The following is a 22,521-nucleotide window of genomic DNA, read 5'->3' on the forward strand; positions in this document are numbered from 1 at the left end:
AAAAATGAGGGGCAGCCACAAATGACGCCATAATGTAGGCAAGGGGCAGATAATAAAGTGCTTTTTACACAATGCTACAAAGCTTGAACTTATTCTGTAGGCCCTATAGTGTAAGAAAGAATTTGGAAAAAAAAATAGAGTTAAGAGATAGCTATGCAGTAGGATTAACTGGACATGATGGCAAATTGGATTTCACAAGAAAGAGCTTTGATTTTCAGTTTTCTGTCTTGGGAAATACATTGTATGTGTTGCATGAAATCAATATTTTGGGGGCAAGATGAACTGAAATTCATCTTTCACTATCGGGAGAAAAATTGTGTTCCCCTGACAATCAACTGGGCTTAAAACATTGGTTTTGTTTCTGACTCAAGTCTAGCATTATTAAATATATACATAAATAATACATCACCCGGGCCTTCCAGGGGTTTATTCCCTTAGCACAAAGATAATCGCAAACATTACTGTCCCATAAAGCTTAGTGCTGAAGTCGTTTTAATAGGAAAAATCAAATTCTTCATGTTGAGAATAGATTGATTTTCAGAAGAAAGATAAGAGATAAAGTAGGCCAGGCATGATGGCTCATGCCTGTAATCTTAGCACTTTGGGAGGCCAAAGCAGGCAGATTGCCTGAGCTCAGGCATTAGAGATCAGTCTGGGCAACATGGGGAAATCCTGTCTCTACTAAAACACAAAAAATTAGCTGGAGTGGCGGCATGTGCTTATAGTCTCAGCTACTCAAGAGGCTGAGGCAGGAGAACTGCTTGAACCCAGGAGGTAGAAGTTGCAGTGAGCCAACATTGCACCACTGCACTCCAGCCTGGGCAACAGAGCAAGACTCCATCTCCAAAATAAATAAATAAATAAAATATTCAAGACATGTAAGTAACATTTTTTTAAAAAGATAAAGTATTTATGTGTTTAGGCACACTCAGGAAGAAAGCTTGAGCCACTGTTGGTGGACAGCCTGAAGCAAAGTGAAAGCACCCACCAACTCAATTGTAGCTCAGGAGGACAGGGCCCCCTCCTACCTCTCTTCAGACCAGGAGACTCTCAGGCAAAAGTAAAACCCTTGCCACCTGGATTGTGCAGCAGGAGAACTGATAACAGACATGAAAGGCTCTGGGGCCGGCAGGATTCTCTGTCACTTAGAAAGAGCAACTTCCCAGGTCAGGACACAAGAAAGGAGTGTACTGGACAAGGGGACTGAGGCCAGAACACTGTGAGAGGAGAGCTAATTGTGAATGAAGATAAGAATGGGTCTTGGCCGGGCGCGGTAGCTCAAGCCTGTAATCCCAGCACTTTGGGAGGCCGAGGCGGGTGGATCACGAGGTGAAGAGATCGAGACCATCCTGGTCAACATGGTGAAACCCCGTCTCTACTAAAAATACAAAAAATTAGCTGGGCATGGTGGCGCGCGCCTGTAATCCCAGCTACTCGGGAGGCTGAGGCAGGAGAATTGCCTGAACCCAGGAGGCGGAGGTTGCGGTGAGCAGAGATCGCGCCATTGCACTCCAGCCTGTGTAACAAGAGCGAAACTCCGCCTCAAAAAAAAAAGAAAAAAAGAAAAAAAAGAATGGGTCTTAAAGAAAGGCTAATTGTGAATGAAGATAAGAATGGGTCTTAAAGAAAGGCTTTGGTTTATGTAGAATGTAGCAGCAAATGCGCGTAGAGATGCTAGCATTCCAGTTTTATACTGCTTTAGGATATTTATCTGAATATTCTGTTATTTAAAACAAAACAAAACAAAAACTGCCTTACCCTAGATCACAGTACTATGGTGACAGCAAAGGTGGCGTTCAAGAATAGAACAGCATGACTTCTTGTTTTCCTGTTAGGGGATTATCACCTTGCCGTTTGGCATTAGTAGGTTTATAAAGTTTTCCTTCCACAGAGGGTGTTGTGGAGTAATCTTCATATTGCTTTCATGGGATGTAAGAGAATCACTTTTTGAGAATTAAAGTATGGTTGTTGTGGATACCTAATTAACTACTAATAACTAGTCAGACTAAAGTTAGTGGTTTTCAAAAGTTCATTTGAATTATAGCTTAGATTTAATTAAAGAAATTAATGCACTCAACTTTTTATTTGGCTGTCACACACTTTTTCTTAAAACAATAATAAACAATTTGTGATATTTTTTCCAGAGATTAAAGTAAAAGAATATGGCTTTGCTTTATGACAAGAATAATGTTCTCAACATTTACATTAAATTTACAAACTAATGAACTGTAAGAAATATTGCTGACACATTATTCCTAAACATTAGTAACTTACATGACTTCTAAAAGTATTAGTTATTTACATCAAGCAATTTTTCTGTATTTACATTTTTCTGCTCCTTGAGAACAAAAATGATGTATTCTCTTCCATTCCCCAGCCAGTGCCATGCAAATAGTAGATTTTTAATAATGCTGGAATAAATTAGAGATGATGCTGATATTTTTAACTTGAATGGTAGAAACAAGGAAAATTAAATTGACAAACAGAAATAGTATGGGAAGATGATTTTAGAGAAGTCGGGTCACCCATAACTGAAAGTCTGAAGACAAAACATTATTCTCTAGTCAAATATACTTTTATAAACTCAACAATTGTTCTATTAAGCAACATTTTGTTCATTAGTTTTAATGATTCTCTAAGCTTTCTCTTACAGGATAGTCATGTGAGCTGACAAGATATTATGCTGCTAAAGTGGGATAATGGTGGTCTTCTCCCAATTTTCATAAGAATGTAAGTCAATTACATAATTTTCTCACTTCAAACTTTCCTGCCATAAATTTATCTCAAATATTTTGCAACTGCAAATCTACTAAAATTACATAAAGTTTTGCCTCTTACTACAGTATCTGAAAGCAGCAAGATAGACTTCTACCAAATTCAGGATACCTTTGATCCACACCAGTTATGTGAAAAGGAAAAATTTAATATAAAGAAGCATTATATTAATCATAATAAAAGGGACAAAAGAGAACTCTCATGAATACAGAGATAATAAATGCAAAAGGCAGATACTTCTGGGACTGAGGAAAAGTGAACAATGAAGGAACAAAGATTGTAGAAGAAACCAACCCTCCCACCTTCAACCAATGTAGATTCATGTCTTGTTGGGGAGGGTGTGCTTGCTATAGGAACACACAGACTACCAATAGCATAGAAACTTACCAGAATGTATATGCTGGAGGCGTTCACAGGAAGTGGCTCACCTGACGATCAAACTTCTTGGAGGGCTTGGTGGGCCTGTTGCTGGTTGTCAAGGGCCACTGAGGTGAGAGCCACGGGAACTGACATGCACAGCCGCCAGCAGCCTTGCTGAAGTAAACAGCAAACCTGGCCATCAGGAGTAGCCACTTCCTCTTGCACTGGACTCGAAGTGGCCCTCCAGCACTTTTTCTTGTCAATGTCTAATGTTGTACCAGCTGGCAATAAAGAAATATTTATAGGGTCCCTCTTCAGTTTACAAAGCAGAGCAGAGAATGGTAGGTAGAGACTGATAGCCCACAAATTGATAAACGGCACACTTTGGGAAAGCCTCTTTTAAAATAGAAGGTACAAAATTTGCTTAGGAACCTCAAGGGAGCTCTTTGAAGAGAAAGGCAGTTTTTCTATGGAGTAATTGAGTTTGACATATATTCAAAGAGCCTCGTCTGGAAATTGGGAGAGGAAAGTCATGTGTATTAAAAAGTGATGGCCAGAGATAGAGATACACTATGGTGTCAAACAGGAGCTCCAATTTAAAGTCACAAGGCTGGTGGCTTTGAAATAAGGATATTGACTTATAAATTTGGGGCTTCTCACTTGCACAACTCCAAATAGAGTGTTCCAAGGTAAGGAACAGATCATATTTAATTCCTTAATGATGACGAATGATTATTATAGGCAATGCTAGGTAACACAAACAGTGAATGCAAAAACCCAAGAAAAGACAATGGTGGCTTATTGGTAGTATATTGGGTGTCAGGGACTGGTTAGGCCTGGTGAAAAAGAATGAACAGAAAAACAGTAGAGAAGGTATATGCTGCTTTATTTTTCATATTTAGTACAATTAGATTTTCAGGTGACATATTTTTAGGTGATATTTTAGAATAAATATATTAATATTCTGTAGTATTCAACAAAATGCATTCTAATATCATATGTTCCACCACATAAGCAGATTTATACCTATCTGTTCCTAAAATAATAGTATCAGAGGTGGGATGTAGGCCTATCTCTCCCTACCCCTAGGTAAGACTTTGATATGAGAAAATCAGCTTAAATCATGACACAAAGTTCAGCTATGTGAAAGACATGATTAAACTCATTTCAGTAGAAGTTGCAAGCTACATAAAACTACAGTATTTACAACGCCCTTAACTTGACACAGTTAAAATTTGAGGCACTTTAGCTGACATTTTATTGTCTATTTGCTGACATCTTATTCTCTACCCTGAGTTACATCTTTTTTTTTTTTTTTTGAGACAGCTTCGCTCTTGTCACCCAGGTTGGAGTGCAATGGTGCGATCTCGGCTCACCACAACCTCCGCCTCCTGGGTTCAGGCAATTCTCCTGCTTCAGCCTCCTGAGTAGCTGGGATTACAGGCACGTGCCACCATGCCCAGTTAATTTTTTGTATTTTTAGTAGAGATGGGGTTTCACCATGTTGACCAGGATGGTCTCGATCGCTTGACCTCGTGATCCACCCACCTGAGCCTCCCAAAGTGCTGGGATTACAGGTGTGAGCCTCCGTGCTAGGCCTGAGTTACATCTTTTATACCTAGCAAATAACTACAATACTCAAGTTTTTAATATTTAACTAAGGATTGGAAAAGTCTACGAAGACTTAGATTTGCATTAATGGGCTTTATTAATTCAAGGAAGCAAAAAGCTAATACAAGTTTACATAGTTTAAGTTTACATAACAAATATGTATTTTGGATCAATAAACCACAGAAGATAATATTGAGCTAATTAATTTTGGTTAATTATTATATCAAATGTTATACAAAATGTAACTACTATCAAATTGCCAATAAACAGTCATCTAAATAAATTATTTCAAATTTAGCCTTTATCAAGAACATGGAAAAACTTAGTAGAATTTCAACTCAGCCTAACTTAAGCAAAAAGTGAGTTAAGTTGATAAATTCGTAAGTTACTGATTTTTTTCTATATCCTAAATTTGTAGTGCTCATTAACATTTATTGTAGAGATTGAAAGTCTAATGCATGTTTTACATTGCATCAGAGGCAGAACTATTACAGAAATTGCAAAGTGTTATAGCTATTTTTAAAGTAATTTTTCTCTAACAATTTTTTTTTCATTTTCATTGTTTTGTTTTTTCTCTGCTGTTTCTTTTATGTATGCCAAAAACATCACATGCCACTTCAGCAGGGAGGCTCAAATCATTACCTTTGTTTCATATTATGCATAACAATGTTTGTGTTTTATGTATAAGGTATTCGAGTTTGTGGCATTGTCATTAAAAGTCTCATTCTTTGAGATATTTCCCTTGGTCTATTGGTCAGATCCAGGCACAAATGGTACCTTGACAGCTGATTCAATCTGTATCATACTTCCTTGCCAGTCTTCCTATACCTTAGCTTCACACTGAGGATTATAAAAGAAAGTTAGACTAAAATTTACAAATATTTAATATATTATTGTTTTCAGTAAAGCCATAAAATATGAAACTTATAATTTTTCAACTGCTCTATCCTCATAAGTTCTACCTGCCCTTCTCATGGGAATGGCCTCCAGAAACAGGCACAGACTAATGTGTCAATAAATATTGAAGTTACCTAATGTTGAATTTTATAATTTTCTGTCAAAGTAAATGCTATGTATTTTAATAAAAGTAAAAATAAAACACATTCATTGTGGAAAGTTCAGAAAATAGAGATAAATAGAATGAAAAAAATAAAAATTAAGTATAATTCTACCACTCAGAGACATCCATTGTTATCATATAAGCTTTATTCTATAAATTTGTCTTTTTTTTAAGTGGGATCATACTGTATATACACTTTTTATAAACTATTGGTTTTAATTTTCAGATAAAAGTGTATAATTTTCTTAGTTGGGATTATTGGGTTGCAAGACACAAAATAGTCAAAGAATTGTAGAATAAAATTGGGATTTACATGCAGGTACGTGAAGATACGTATTCAATTCAGACTGTGCATCAACTTGCTACCCCCATGTCCAGTACAAATAACTGTTAAGAGAAATGTGATTGGGATTATTCCTGATTCAAATCATTCCTGCAGTATGATTACTGCAGCAATATCACTTAATATGAAAATGGTTACCAAGCTCACTATTTAAGTAGGAACAGCAATTTAAATGTAAAATAATTAAGCTGGATAAGTGTCCCAAACATTTCTACAATAGTCTTAGACCTCTTTTGTTGTCATTACATATACATTACATCAGTTTTAATTTGTTTTTCTTTTTTAGAGACCAAGTCTCACTATGTCGTCTAACTAAACTTGAATTCCTGAGTGCAAGTGATTCTCCTGCCTTGGCCTCCCAAGAAGCTGTGCCATTGTACCTAGCACATTACATTTATTTTTAAGAGTTGCAGAGTATTTCTTCATGATATGCATAATAACCTATTTAAATAATTCACTATTTTGGACATTCATGTTTATTTTAATTTTTGCAATTATACACAAAGCTGTGATGCTTACAGGTTAATCTTAGGAAATGTCTATAATTTTTAGGACTAAATTCTTTAGAAGGAAAATTACTGGTCAAGAGTATGGCAGAGACTACTAGGTATCCCCCAAATTCTGTTTTCTACTTCCTAAACATATGGCTGCCCAACTGATCAACATGTCCCAGCCTTCCATGCAAATAGTTGGTGTGCCCATTTGACTACATTTTTACCAATAGGATATTAGTGGAAGAGATGCATGCCATTTCTAGGCCTGGTCTGTACAACATTGGCCATAACCTGGTCTGTACAACATTGGCCATAACTCCTCCATGTTATTTTTCCATTTCTTGCCAGCTGGAACTTGGATGTGGTGGTGACTCAGTTTTGACTTCGCACATGGCTATAATGCCTCCCTGCTAACCTGGACACAGAGGGATGGAGCAAAGAGAAAGAAGTAGACTTCTGTATTATTTAAGTAACTGTATTGTAGAGTCTATTTGTTACATCAGAGAGAAAAATATTTTTAAAGATTTCTTATGTAATTTTTTAAATTGCTGTCCAGAAAGCTTATACCAATTTATATTCCCTTTATCAATGTACAAAAGTTCTATTTTTATTTTTTAATTTCTTTTTCTTGCTATGTTGCCAGGCTGGTCTTGAACTCCTGGGTGATTCTCCCACCTTGGACCCCCAGAGTGCTGGGATTACAGGCATGAGCTACAATGCCTGTCCCCATTTTTCTGCAGGCTAGTCAACCATGGGGAAATCATTTTTTTAATCTTTATGCATTTTAATTTGAAAATGAATTATGGTAAAATTCAATTATCTGTTCAAAGTTTTTTTTTTCCTTTCTGGTTCTTCATTTATGAAGTTGTCATTCCTATTCCCTGCCCATTTTTCTGCCATAGATTTTTAAGAGCTTTCAAAAAGAAGTGTAAGAACTAGATAAAACAAGATGAACAAAACACTGATTTCTGTTAAAATTGGATGATGTCACACGAGGATTTCTTAAGCTATCATTTCTATTTTTGTGTATGTTTAAAATTTTCTAAAATCAGTTGAAAAGTTTAAGTGTATTTCCTAATTCTATTTTGTAAAAAAGTCTAAAAGCAATCATTAAACCTAGCACAAGATTGTGATTTCTAAGTATCATTGACCAATAAAAGAAGCTAGGGCTCCTTAGAAAAATGGCCAGATTGAGGTTTGGGTCATGAAATAGATAAAATAAGCCTCAGATATCTTGTTGTAAAAAAGACAAAGATGCTATCAAACTGTAATGGGAGGCTGGGCATGGTGGCTCAGACCTGCAGTCCCAGCACTTAAAGAGGTCAAGTTTGAGACCAACCTGGTCAACATAGAAAAACCTTATCTGAAAAAAAAAAAAAAAGAAAGAAAGAAAAAGCAAAAAAAAAAAAATGTTATGGGATTATGTCAAAAGGACATAAGAACTAATTTGGCCAAAGATGGAATACTTTGAGCATAAAAACAATAATAACTTCAATTGACTAAAAATGATTTTATAAAAATGCCTGAGTCATACAATATTGAAAACAAGAGAAAGGAGGCCAAAACATAAAAATTAGTAAGAACTCACCAGGAACCACTAAAGGTAATTATAATTAGGGCACTGAACTTTTATTTTTAAAATGGCAATTAAAGAGAAAAAAATATAAGCCATTATCCCACTGATCCTGTGTAATGTATTTTCCTTTTTTTGAAACAGTCTTGCTCTGTCACCCAGGCTGGAGTGCAGTAGTGGATCTTGGCTCACTGCAACCTCTCCCTCCCAAGTTCAAGTGATTCTCTTGCCTCAGCCTCTGAAGTAGCTGGGATTACAGGCATGTGCCACCATGGCCAGCTAATTTTGTGTTTTTAGTAGTCGGGGTTTCACCAAGTTGGCCAGGCTGGTGCTGAACTCCTGATCTCAAGTGATTTACCCACCTAAGCCTCCCAAAGTGCTGGGATTACAAGCATGAGCCACCATGCCCAGCCCTATGTAACATATTTCAAATAGTCTTAGTTCGTTCCTGCTGCTATAGGAAAGTACATGAGACTGAGTAATTCCATTTGACCTGGGATTCCCATTACTGGGTATATATCCAAAGGATTATAAATCATTTTATTATAAGGACACATGCACACAAATATTCATTGCAGCACTGTTTACAATAGCAAAGACTTGGAACCAACACAAATGCCCATCGATGATAGACTGGACAGGGAAAATGCAGCACATATACACCATGGAATACTATGCAGCCACAAAAAATGATGAGTTCATGTCCTTGGCAGGGACATGGATGAACCTGGAAACCATCATTCTCAGCAAACTGACACAAGAACAGAAAATCAAACACTGCATGTTCTCACTCATAGGCGAGTGTTGAACAATGAGAACACATGGACACAGGGAGAGGAGCATCACACACTGAGGTCTGTGGGGAGGAACTAGGGGAGGGACAGTGGAGGGTGGGGAGTTGGGGAGAAATGCCAGATATAGGTGATGGGGAGGAAGGCAGAAAACCACATTGCCATGTATGTACCTATGCAACAATCTTGCATGTTCTTCACATGTACCCCAAAACCTAAAATCCAATTAAATTAAATTAAAAAAAAATTTATTTTCTAATGATTCTGGGGGCTGTAAAGTCCAAAATCAAGGTGCCAGAAAATTTGATTCCAGTGAGAGTTGCCCTCTGCTTCCAAAATGTTGCCTCTTGCTGTGTCCTAAAATGGTAGAAGGTAAAAGGACAAAAAAGAAATATAAAGCTTCCTCACCCTTCTTTTATAAGGTCATAATCCCATTCATGAGGGCTCTACTTTCATTATTTAATTACCTCCTGAAGGCCCCAATTCTTATTACTGTTGCAGTATATCAGAAAAGGAATACTTTTCTCTTTTGTTATTCAAGAAAAATACATACTTATCTATAAACTCAACTCTTTTAATGTCTTTGATACAAGATAACCAATCAGCTTCACTTCACCACAGCATTAATACAAAAGATTTTCATGATCATGCCCATGGATTGCAATGTTTAGAGATTTTATAGTAGATTGAAATTATTTAATTTTATGAAATGAATCATGTCAATGACACCCATCTTTGTACATGTGGGACTTCAATTTTGCTTTGTGTTCTCATATATGATGGAGTAAGTCAATTTGCATTGCACCAGCTCTGAAATTCATCTATGACCTAGAAGTACTTTTTAAGATTCCAGGCAATGCAGCTTGGTTATATGCAAAACCTTGTTTTCATTAAAGCAGTTGTTTACTATTGGGAGATTTCTTTTCTGGCTCATATTTTTAGTGGCTTACATAAAAAGTAGTGCTTGATGGCCTTCATTATTAAAATAAAATCCAGCAAATACCTCAAACTTAGACTTTAGAAAAATATCGGTATTTTTAGGAATAGCATGGCCTCCTAAAATGAGAAATTTGTTCTAAGTTACATTTTGCATCTTCTAATACTTTTTGCTGTAAACGGAATGCCTGTTGGTTTGCAATTATATTGAGTATATTGCTTTAGGCTACTGTGACAGGGCAAACAACTATGTTTTGTCTCTTGCAATTAAATAAGATATGCTAAACGAAGCACTCAACATTTTCATTAATTTTTAGTAAAATTTTGTAAAGTACTGGATTGAGTATGACTTCACATATTGCTGAAATAATTATAGAGTTCGTCTTCATGTTTTAGATATTTAGTGTTAAAATAGCTTGCTAATTCTTAGGTAATATCTCAAAGGAATATATACAGCTCACATAATATTTATGAATAATGATAGCAGATGTAAATATATTTTTAAATAGTCTTCTTGATAGCTAAAAATTTGTTTTTGGCCAACTGCTGTTCAGATCATTATTTCATCTTCTAATATTGCTGATGAAAATCTTACATTTTGACCAGGTGTTGTGGTGCATGCCTGCAGTCCCAGTTACCCAAGAGGCTGGGATCAGAAGACTGCACAAGCCCAAGAGTTCAAATCCAGCCTGGACAACATACCAAGACCCCAACTCTCTTCAAAAAAGTGACATTTTGAGTAATAGATGTGCAGGTCTGCTATTTTCTCATCCGTTTGCTTAAACATTGTTAGTTTCTCTTTGTGTGAGTGTGTGTGAGAGACAGAGTCTTACTTTGTCACTCAGTTTAAAGCACAGTGGAGCTATCTCAGCTCACTGTAACCTCCACCTCCCAGATTAAAGTGATTCTCATGCTTCAGCCCGACAAGTAGCTGAGATTACATACATACACCACCACACCCAGCTAATTTTTGTATTTTTAGTAGAAACAGCGTTTTGCCATGTTGCTCAATCTTGGCCTCATGTGGTTCGCCCACCTCAACCTCCCAAAGTGCTGGGATTACAGGTATGAGCCACCACATTCAGCCTAGTCTTAGTTTCAATCAGCATTTTCTGTACAGGAATCTATGTATGTCATTTGTATATTTTGTGAGGAGTAGTTTATGAGGCCAGGTGGAGTGGTTCACACCTATAATCTCAGCACTTTGGGAGGCTGAGGTGGGTGGATCACCAGAGGTCAAGAGTTCAAGACCAGCCTGGCCAATATGGTGAAACCCTGTCTCTACTGCAAATACTAAAAAATTAATCAATCATGGTGGGAGATGCCTGTAACCCAGCTACTCAGGAAGCTGAGACAAGAGAATCTCTTGCACCTGGGAGGCGGAGGTTATGGTGAACTGAGATCATGCCATTGCACTCCAGTCTGAGCATCAGAGTGAGACTTCATCTCAAAGAGAGAAAGAAAGAAAGAGAGAAAGAAAGAAAGAAAGAAAGAAAGAAAGAAAGAAAGAAAGAAAGAAAGAAAGAAAGAAAGAGAGAGAAGAAGAAGAAAGGAAGGAAGGAAGGAGGAAGGAAGGAAGAGAGAGAGAGAAGGAAAGAAGGGAGGGAGGGAGGGAAGGGAAAGGGGAAGATAGGAAGGAAGGAAGATGATGAATCATATGTATAAGAATATAAAGCATCACACTGACAATTCATCAGAACTTATTTATGATATTCATAAATAAGCAGGAATATCTTTGCATATTTGGTTTAAAAGGTAATTTAGAAGTCTTACAATCTAAAATAGGCTCCTCTGTTATGGTTTTTGTACTAGATAGATGAAGGGATACAGAATATGAACAGAATTCATAAAGAAATATAAATTCAACATTCAACATATGTGGAAATGCTCTTTCATTAACAATCAAAAATAATTATTAAAGCAAAAATGAAACAGCTGTTAAAAATGGTCTTATAATCTATAAATCCTTGTATCTAGGCTCATACAAACTGCTTATGACACAACACACTGAGACTGAGTAAACGAGAGAGGGTACCTCTGTGAAGCTGCTTGCATTTTGGAGCTCTCAGACATACCTTCCAGTCCTCTCCTGTATCAAATAGGACAGGGAACATGACTACCTGCCATAGAGACTGTTTGACCTTTGAGAGTCAGTCTGTACATTAAATATTGGCAAATTTAGCTTGTATCTTATTTTTTAATGTAAAAATAGAGGTTATCATTGTTTCTTACATCCAGTGAATTTTCTGTACACTCTTATATTCTACATTATACTGTATACGGAGACTACTTGGGAGTCCCATAAACTTTTGGAATAAAAAAAAAAAACCACTTAGAAAAGTTACTTAACCTCTCTGAGCTTCATTTTAGTCATCTTTAAGATGGTAATTATAATAATAATAATGCCATGCTGACAGATTTACTATGAACATCAAATTGAACATTATGTAAAAGCACATTGTAAAACATTACATAACTGTTAGTTAATAGTATGTAATAAACATTTCAGTGGGAGTTATAAACCTGTAGGGTATTCAGGTGTAAGATGAGTAAAAGAATTATGTGAGATGATCTGCTTAATGTTACTTCTATAGAAGTTTTATTGTTTCTAAGACTTAAAAAAAAAATGACATTAAGATGTCCTGACATTATAATATCATGGAATGCCAAAACCTGGCAAATAATAAGTCTTCTCAAAGAAGGTTACTCTGATATATTCACATGAAATATGTATAGGAGCAGAATGAAGCAATAAATAAGGATACTATCTATGTTAAGGTTTCAAAATGCCTCCCACTTTGGAAATGATTCAGGATGGATGATGTGCCTTTAATTATCCTTGGTCCCATCACTTCAGTTTAAGTCAATTTAAGACATTGATTTCATGAGGTCACAACTAAATTAACTTGCTTAGGTAATGTAGAAAATAATTATAAACACTGATTTGAAGGTGAGGGATGAGGTTTACATAAAAAGGAAGGTAAAGCCTGAACTGCAGTGGTAGCGCCGTAATAGTAAAATAAAGGGATGGAAGAAATATTGTTAAGAAAGAATCATTAGACTTTTTGTTATTTTGGGGTTTGGACAGCAAGGGAGAGCCATGTGAAAGAGGACTTTCTGATTCAGAGTCAGGATGACAAGAACATTGTTAGCTTTATTGCATATATCAGAGGAACCTGGTGCCAGGTGACATTGGACAATGCACACACATTTGGACCACAATGACCAAATTTAACAGATAATTCCAAAGTTTAATTTTTATTTTTGTTGCCTTTCTTGCAGTATCTCTCTTAGAGAATTCTTCCACACTCTAAAAATTAGTTATCACTTCCATATAGATTACTATCAAATATTTATTTTTGATCCAATTTTCTTCTTCAAATTTTAGTCCTTCATAATTTTCTTGGTTTGTTGGTTTGTTTGTTTGTTTTTGAGAGACTCTCACTCTGTCACCAGAGCTGGAATGCATGATCTCTGCTCACTGCAACCTCCGCCTCCCAGGGACAAGTGAGTCTCCTTCCTCAGTCTCCTTAGTAGATGGGACTACAGGTGTGTGCCATCATGTTTGGCTATTTTCTTTTTTTTTTGGTTGAGATGGGTTTTTACCATGTTGACCAGGCTGGTCTCGAACTCCTGATCTCAAGTGATCTGCCCTCCTCAGCCTCTTAAAGTGCTGGGATTATGAGCATGAGCAATCTCATCTAAAACTATGTGCAGGATATTTATACTCATATACTCCCAAATTTCCTTAAAATTGCAGTTTTATAATCTACTTCCAAACCCTCCCTACCCACCCACTCACCTGGCACCAGGTTCCTCTGATATACGCAATAAAACTAACAATGTTCTTGTCACCCTGACTCTGAATCAGAAAGTCCTCTTTCACATGGCTCTCCCTTGCTGTCCAAACCCCAAAATAACAAAAAGTCTAATGATTCTTCCTTAAAAATATTTCTTCCATCCCTTAATTTTACTATTATGGTGCTACCACTGCAGTTCAGGCTTTACCTTCCTTTTTATGTAAACCTCATCCCTCACCTTCCAACCTCCAATCCCTCCCTAATGCAGTCCTTGCATTCTGCAGAAAGACAAATCTTTGTAAAACATTATTCCTCCTGTTACAAAATGTTCAAACTTTCTACTATCTATAGAATAAATACCCAATTCCTAAATCTGGCATTCAATCTGGCATTCAAATTTGACCACATTTAACCTTTCCTAACACATATATTAATACTTTCAACCAAGCTGGAAAAATGTCTTCATTCTAAATATGCTTTGCTCTTTCCTGCCTGTTCCATCACATCATAGGCTCATGAAAATGTCTTTTTTTTACCTCTTTATTCCCAGCTCTTTCATCCATAACCACTCATTTATTCACTAATCAAACATGTAGTAAGCATTACCAACTTTCATGTTTCTATATGAACAGAGGTGAATAAGCCATGATCCTGACTTGGTAATCTGGTGAGATAAAAAACACAAAACAACAAATATAAGAATGCTATTTATAATGGAGGCTTAAACAAAATGAACAATGTCCACATAAAATCACCTATTGGTCCAATTTAATTATATTTTTTAAATTAGCAAGTAATGCCTCAAATTTTCCAGTGGAGAGGCCCACTTTGTCCACTATGAAGCCATAGTACGGATGAGGAATATAATTCAGAAAGGGTAAGTAAAGTTGATCTGCCACAGCTAAGAGAAATCAAATGAATTTAAGTGAGTGTAGATTCCAGATCTTTATAATTTGAACATTTTTAGAGCCTACCTCCCATCTGTTTATGGAACAGTCACTGGTTTCCAGAGTAATTTGGCTGCACCATGACTGCTGATGTTTATGCTTCATTGACCCCCTTATTCCCTGATGGAGCCTTACATTAACCAATCTTTCACATATTTGCAAACACTGTCAGGAGTTAGGGTTAGGTTAACAGGATACGCTATTGATCCAATGAACATTTTTCATGCTCCTTTGACCAAGATAGTAATTTCAAAAACAATAATAAATATATGATTGCAGGTATAATAATGGATGTCATAAACCTAAGTAGTATTTGTAATTTAGTTGATGGTGGTGATGTATTATTTGTTTCATTTTCATCCCTGTGGAAACAAGTTAATAAGATAAAGTGTTTATTTTCTCAATTTGTCACGCAAGAGTTTATCTGCTCTCTCCTTATTCTGTGGGAAATCATAATTCTCATTACTTTTCAAGTAGAGTCAGCAACCCTTTTATATTATGCAGAACTAATCAACCAATCAATATTTAGAGAGTAAGTGAAATGTGTTTGGAATCATGACAAAGGAGAAAATTGGAAACTGAGAAAAGATAAAAGAGGTGAAGTAGATGCAGAGTAGGAGTAGACGTTTTTGCAATGCCCTCCTAGAAGGAATGAAGGAAGCTGTGGCAAAGTGGAGTCGATCTTGAAAAAGCCTTGTTTGGATTCGGAGATCTGTGTAAGTGAGAGAGTAATGCAGTAGGATCAGATACTTTATGAAGCATCAGAAGTAGAAGGAAGAATACACCACAACCTGTAGGAGATGAAAGGGGTGGGAGGTGAGGAGAGTGGCTCAAATTCTGTAAATAGGTAGACACTTTTCTGTCAGTATGCCCAGGTAGAGAAATAAGGTTGCTATGTCTTCCCATCTGAACCAGCTAAGTAATTCTGTCTCTGGAGCTGTTGTGGGGAGCTCCCACTGACCATACAGTGTACACAAAGAACTATAAATATTTAGTCTTTGTCCCCAAGGAATCCACAGCCCAATTAGACAAATTATTCATGTGTATGTGAGGGATAAAAACACTTTCAATGTAGCATGGTATTTCTCCCCAGGTTCAATTTCATTTGTGAAAGCTTCAATATACATGAATTTACCCCTGCCTAATTTTGGCAACAATTTTATCTCCATTTAGATTGATTGCGTATATCTTGATGAGGATAATAAAACATGAATGCAGGAACTGGGTACAGAAATTAAGGTAAAATGGATGGCAGAGGAGCTGTTTTTGCAGTCAAGTCTTAGGAGAGAGGAAGTCAAGAGAATGTAAATGGAGCTTTTAAAAGCACTCTGGTAGTAACTGTGTGAAGGATGGGAAGTGTACACTGAACTTACAACCAATAGATCTCACTAGTCACACAAAACAAGCATGCTCCTTAGGCAGGTCAAGATACTCCAAATTGTTTTATCAGCTGGATATGTAAAAAGATACATAACACATCCTTTAAATTAATATTTCCACAGAAGTGTAAGTTTAACTCACACTGCCTCTAAACCATAACATTTCACTTTTCTATTACAGAAAGTTTGCTCACTGTTGACTGAACATGTATATACTCAGTTTTCCTTCCTTCACAGTTTTACCCGTTGATTACCTGCCTAAAATAGTCTCAGAACAAACACATTTAACTCATCTTTTAAGATTAAATACATACTATCTCTCTTTGTACACTCTTTCCTACCACTCTGGAATCAAGTGATTGGACTTTCTATGAACATCTAGTGCATATTTATGTAATTCATTTGAAAAAACAGTTCACCACCTTTAAGTATTTCTTATGTGGATCATGAATTATTTACATTTCTATGTTGTCCAACTTTAATTTGTCAATCTAACCAGATACTAAGCTCCTTAAGGTGTATATAATTATTTTTACGTACTACACCTTCCCAAATAGTGGCTTGCTAATCGCTTACTTGTTAAGTACAGAAAAATTGCACAAGAATATAAGTAATACATATTGTATTCCTGGAACATAACCTATTGATGGTCTATCATTTATTTAAACGAACTGTTAAAACAGATAAGTTTGTATTTTATTTAGATTTTTTTTTGCATGTTGTCTATATTCATGGTTTTGGTTTCAAATTATGGTAGACTGACAGAAAATGGAACTTTGCAATGTTTCATTTCTATTTTCTAGAAATTATTTAAATGGTGTTGTCAATTGTTATTAGCCAACTACAGTAAACTCTTTTCTTGCTTCAATTTCGTATCATAGCGGAAGCAGAGAAATAGAAGTATCAAGTTCTCAGTTTGGGAGTTCAAAGATCCCAGTCTATATCTAAGACAAGAAATACTGTAACAGGGCATATAAATAAGCACAAGTCTCCCTACCACCATATTCCTGACTCCAAGCTTCTAAAGAGTCTACTATCAGGAGAGGGCCTCTCCTTGTCCCTATTTCCTTGTTCTATCTGTATCATCCTCTATAGAGATGGAGAGGAGGCAGGCACAGCGGACACTGGGAGCATCTCTGAGAGGCAAGTATCTCACCATTTCCATGTGAATGCCCACATAGACACTTTAGCTTCTAAAGGAGAGGATGATGATCCCCCAGAAATACTGGGGATCTCAGAGAGATCTGTGCTGTTTCAGGTCTGGTTGGTCCTGGAAGATGCCAAATCCAAAAGAGTTCCTCAACCCTATACAATATGGAAACACTGAGTAAGGAAAGCCTTTGTCCAATGTCTAGGAGAGCTGGATCACACAAGGCCAGACTCACACAGGGCCACTTTCCCTCTTAAGCAAGCATGATGGAGTAGCCAGTAATGTGATTGCTGGGTCAAATGATATGTCTGGTTCTGGATCCTTGAGGAATCGCCACACTGTCTTTCACAGTGTTTGAACTAATTTACACTCCCACCAATAGTGTAAAAGGATTTCCATTTCTCCACATTCTCTCCAGCATCTATTGTTTCCTGACTTTTTAATGATCGTCATTCTAACTGGAGTGAGATGATATCTCATTGTGTTTTGATTTGCATTTCTCTAATGACCAGTGATGATGAGCTTTTTTTCATATATTTCTTGGCCACATAAATGTCTTCTTTTGGGAAGTATCTGTTCATATCCTATGCCCACTTTTTTATGAAGTTTTTTCTTGTAAATTTGTTTAAGTTCCTTGTAGATTCTAGATATTAGCCCTTTGTCAGATAGACAGACTGAAAATATTTTCTCCCATTCTGTATGTTGCCTGTTCACACCGATGAGAGTTTCTTTTGCTGTGCAGAAGTTCTTTAGTTTAATTAGATCCCATTTGTCAATTTTGGCTTTCGTTGCCATTGCTTTTGGTGTTTTGGTCATGAAGTCTTTGCCTATGCCTATGTCCTGAATGGTATTGCCTGGGTTTTCTTCTGGGGATTTTATGGTTTTGGGTCTTATGTTTAAGTCTTTAATCCATCTTGAGTTAATTTTTGTACAAGGTGTCAGGAAGAGATCCAGTTTCAGTTTTCTTTATATGGCTAGCCAGTTTTCCGAACACCATTCATTAAATAGGGGATCCTTTCCCCATTGATTGTTTTTGTCAGGTTTGTCAAAGATCAGACAGTTGTAGATGTGTGGCATTATTTCTGAGGCCTGTGTTCTGTTTCATTGGTCTATATGTCTGTTTTTGTACCAGTACCATGCTGTTTTGGTTACTGTAACCTTGTAGTATAGTTTGAAATCAGCATGATGCCTCCAATTTTGTTCTTTTTGCTTAGGATTGTCTTCCCTATACATGCTCTTTTTTGGTTCCATATGAAATATAAAGTAGTTTTTTTCTAATTCTGTGAAGAAAGTCAATGGTAGCTTGATGGGCTTAGCACTGAGTCTATAAATTACTTTGAGCAATATGGTCATTTTCAAAATATTGATTCTTCCTATCCATGAGCATGGAATGTTTTTCCATTTGTTTGTGTCTTCTGTTATTTATTGAGTAGCGGTTTGTAGTTCTTCTTGAAGAGGTCCTTCACACCCCTTGTAAGTTGTATTCCTAGGCACTTTATTCTCTTTGTAACAATTGTGAATGGGAGTTCATTCATGATTTGGCTCTCTGTCTATTATTACTGTATAGAAATGCTTGTGATTTTTGCACATTGATTTTGTATACTGAAACTTTGCTGATGTTGTTTATCAGCTTAAGGAGATTTTGGGCTGAAACAATGGGGTTTTCTAGATATACAATCATGTCATCTTCAAACAGAGACAATTTGACTTCCTCTCTTCCTAATTGAATACCCTTAACTTTTTTCTCTCACCTGATTGCCCTGGCCAGAACTTCCAATACCATATTGACAGGAGTGGTGAGAGAGGGCATCCTTGTCTTGTACCAGTTTTCAAAGGGAATGCTTCCAGCTTTTCCTCATTCAGCATGATATTGATGATATTGACTGTGGGTTTGTCATAAATAGCTCTATTATTTTGAGATAATAAGTTCCATCAAGACTTAGTTTATTGAGAGTTTTTAGCATGAAGGGGTGTTGAATTTTATTAAAGGTCTTTCTGCCTCTATTTGGATAATCATGTGGTTTTTGTTATTGGTTCTGTTTATGTGATGGATTACATATCATTTGCATTTATTAATTTGTGCATGTTAAACCAGCCTTGCATCCCAGGGATGAAGCCAACTTGATCATGGTACATAAGCTTTTCGATGTGCTGCTGGGTTTGGTTTGTCAGTATTTTATTGAGGATATTCACATTGATGTTCATCAGGGATATTGGCCTAAAATATTCTGTTTTTGGTTGTGTCTCTGCCAGGTTTTGGTATCAGGATGATGCTGGCCTCATAAAATGAGTTAGGGAGGAGTCCCTCTTTTTCTGTTGTTTGTAATAGCTTCAGAAGGAATGGTACCAGCTCTACTTTGTATCTCTGGTAGAATTCGGCTATGAATCCAGCTGGTCCTGGGCTTTTTGGGGTTTATAGGCTATTAATTACTGCCCCAATTTCAGAACTTGTTATTAATGTATTCGGGGATTTGACTTTTTCCTAGTTTAGTCTTAGGATGGTGTATGTGTCCATGAATTAATCAATTTTTTTTTAGATTTTCTAGTTTATTTGGGTAGAGGTGTTTATAGTATTCTCTGACGATAGTTTATATTTCTGTGGGATCAGAGGTGATAACCCATTTATTATTTTGTATTGTATCTATTTGATTCTTCTCTTTTTCTTCTTTATTATTTTGTTGATCATTTTCAAACAACCACCTCCTGGATTCATTGATTTTTTCAAGGTTTTTTTGTGTCTCTATCTCCTTCAGTTCTGCTCTGATCTTAATTACTTCTTGTCTTCTGCTAGCTTTTGAATTTGCTTGCTCTTGCTTCTCTAGTTCTTTTTTTTTTTTTAGAGACAGAATTTCTCCATGTTGGTCAGGCTGGCCTTGAACTCCTGACCTCAGGTGATCCACCCACCTCAGCCTCCCAAAGTTCTGGAATTATAGGCATGGCCACCACTCCTGGCCTTTCTCTAGTTCTTTTAATTGTGATATCAGGGTGTTGATTTTAGATCTTTCCTAGTTTGTCCTGTGGGCATTTAGTGCTATACATTCCCCTCTAAACACTGTTTTTAGTTGTGTCCCAGAGATTCTGGTACCTTTTGTCTTTGTTCTCATTGGTTTCAAAGAATTTATTTATTTCTGCCTTAATTTCATTATTTAGCAGTTGTCATTCAGGAGCAGGTTGTTTGGTTTCCATGTAGATATGCAGTTTTGAGTGAGTTTCTTAATCCTGAGTTCTAATTTGATTGCACTGTAGTCTGAGGGACTGTTTCTTGTGATTTCCATTATTTTGCATTTGCTGAGGAGTGTTTTACTTCAAATTATGTGGTTAATTCTAGAATAAGTGCAATATCATGCTGAAAAGAATGTATATTTGGTTGATTTGGGGTGGAGAGTTCTGCAGATGTCTATTAGGTCTGCTTGGTCCAGAGCTGAGTTAAAGTTCTGAATATCACTTTCTGTCTCATTGGTTTTTCTAATATTGACAGTGGTTGTTAAAGTCTCCCACTAATATTTTGTGGGAGTCTAAGTCTCTTTGTAAGTCTCTAAGTACTTGCTTTATGAATCTGAGTGCTCCTGTATTGGGTGCATATATATTTAGGATAGTTAGCTCTTCTTGTTGCATTGATCCTTTTACCATAATGTAATGCCCTTCTTTGTCTTTTTTGATCTTTGTTGGCTTAAAGTCTGTTTTGTCAGAGAGTAGAATTGCAACCCCTGCTTTTCTTTGCTTTCCATTTGCTTGGTAAATATTCCTCCATCACTTTACTTTGAGCCTATATGTGTCTTTGCACATGAGATGGGTCTCCTGAATACAGCACACTGATAAAAGTCTTGACTCTTTATCCAATTAGCCAGTCTGTGTTTCTTAATTGGAGCATGTAGCACGTTTACATTTAAGGTTAATATTGTTATGTGTTAATTTGATCCTGTCGTTATGATACTAGCTGGTTATTTTGCCCATTATTTGATGCCGTTGCTTCATAGTGTTGATGGTCTTTACAATTTGGTATGTTTTATGCAGTGGCCGGTTTTTCCTTTCCATGTTTAGTGTTTCCTTCAGAAGCTTTTGTAAGGCAGGCCTGGTGGTGACAAAATCTCTCAACAATTGCTTGTCTGTAAAAGATTTTATTTCTCCCTCTCTTATGAAGCTTAGTTTGGCTGGATATGTAATTCTGGGTTGAAAATTCTTTTCTTTAAGAACATTGAATGTTGACCCCAACTCTTTTCTGGCTTCTAGGGTTTCTGCTGAGAGATTTGCTGTTAGTGTGATGGGCTTCCCTTTGTGGGTAACTCGACCTTTCTTTCTGGCTGCCCTTAACATTCTCTCCTTCATTTCAATTTTGGTGAATCTGCTGAATATGTGTCTTGGGGTTTCTCTTCTTGAGGAGTATCTTTGTGGTGTTTTCTGCATTTCCTGAATTTGATTGTTTACCTCTCTTACTATGTTGGGGAAGTTCTCCTGGATAATATCCTGAAGAGTGTTTTCCAACTTGGTTCCATTCTCCAAATCACTTTCAGGTATACCAATTAAACATAGGTTTGGTCTTTTCACATAGTCCCATATTTCTTGGAGGTTTTGTTCATTCCTTTTCATTCTTTTTTCTCTAATCTTGTCTTTACACTTTTTTTTATTAAGTTGATCTTTAATCTCTGGTATCCTTTCTTCCACTTGATCAATTCGGCTATTGATACTTGTTTATTCTTCACAAAGTTCTTGTGCTGTGTTTCTCAGCCTCATCAGATTATTGATGTTCTTCTCTAAACTGGTTATTCTAGTTAGCAATTGCTCTAACCTTTTTTCAAGATTCTTAGCTTTCTTGCATTGGGTTAGAACATGCTCCTTTAGCTCAGAAGAGTTTGTTATTACCCACCTTCTGAAGCCTACTTCGGTCAAATCGTCAAACTCATTCTCCAGTTTTGTTCCCTTGCTGGTGAGGAGTTGTGATTTTTTTGGAGGAGAAAAGGAGTTCTGGTTTTTGGAATTTTCAGCTTCTTTGTGCTTGTTTTCCTCATCTTCCTGGGTTTATCTACCTTTGGTCTTTGATGTTGGTGACCTTTGGATGGTTTCTGTGTGGATGTTCTTTTTCTTGATGTTGATGCTATTCATTTCTGTTTGTTAGTTTTCCTTCTAAAAGTCAGGCCCCTCTGCTGCAGGCCTGCTGGAGTTTGCTGGAGGTCCACTCCAGACCTTGTTTGCCTGGGTATCACTATCAGAGGCTGTAGAACAGCAGAGATTGCTGCCTGTTCCTTCCTCTAGAAGCTTTGTCCCAGAGGGGCACCCATCAGGTGACAGTCAGAGCTGTCCAATA

Source organism: Callithrix jacchus, chromosome 3, assembly GCF_049354715.1.
Source record: "Callithrix jacchus isolate 240 chromosome 3, calJac240_pri, whole genome shotgun sequence".
Lineage (NCBI taxonomy): Eukaryota > Metazoa > Chordata > Mammalia > Primates > Cebidae > Callithrix > Callithrix jacchus.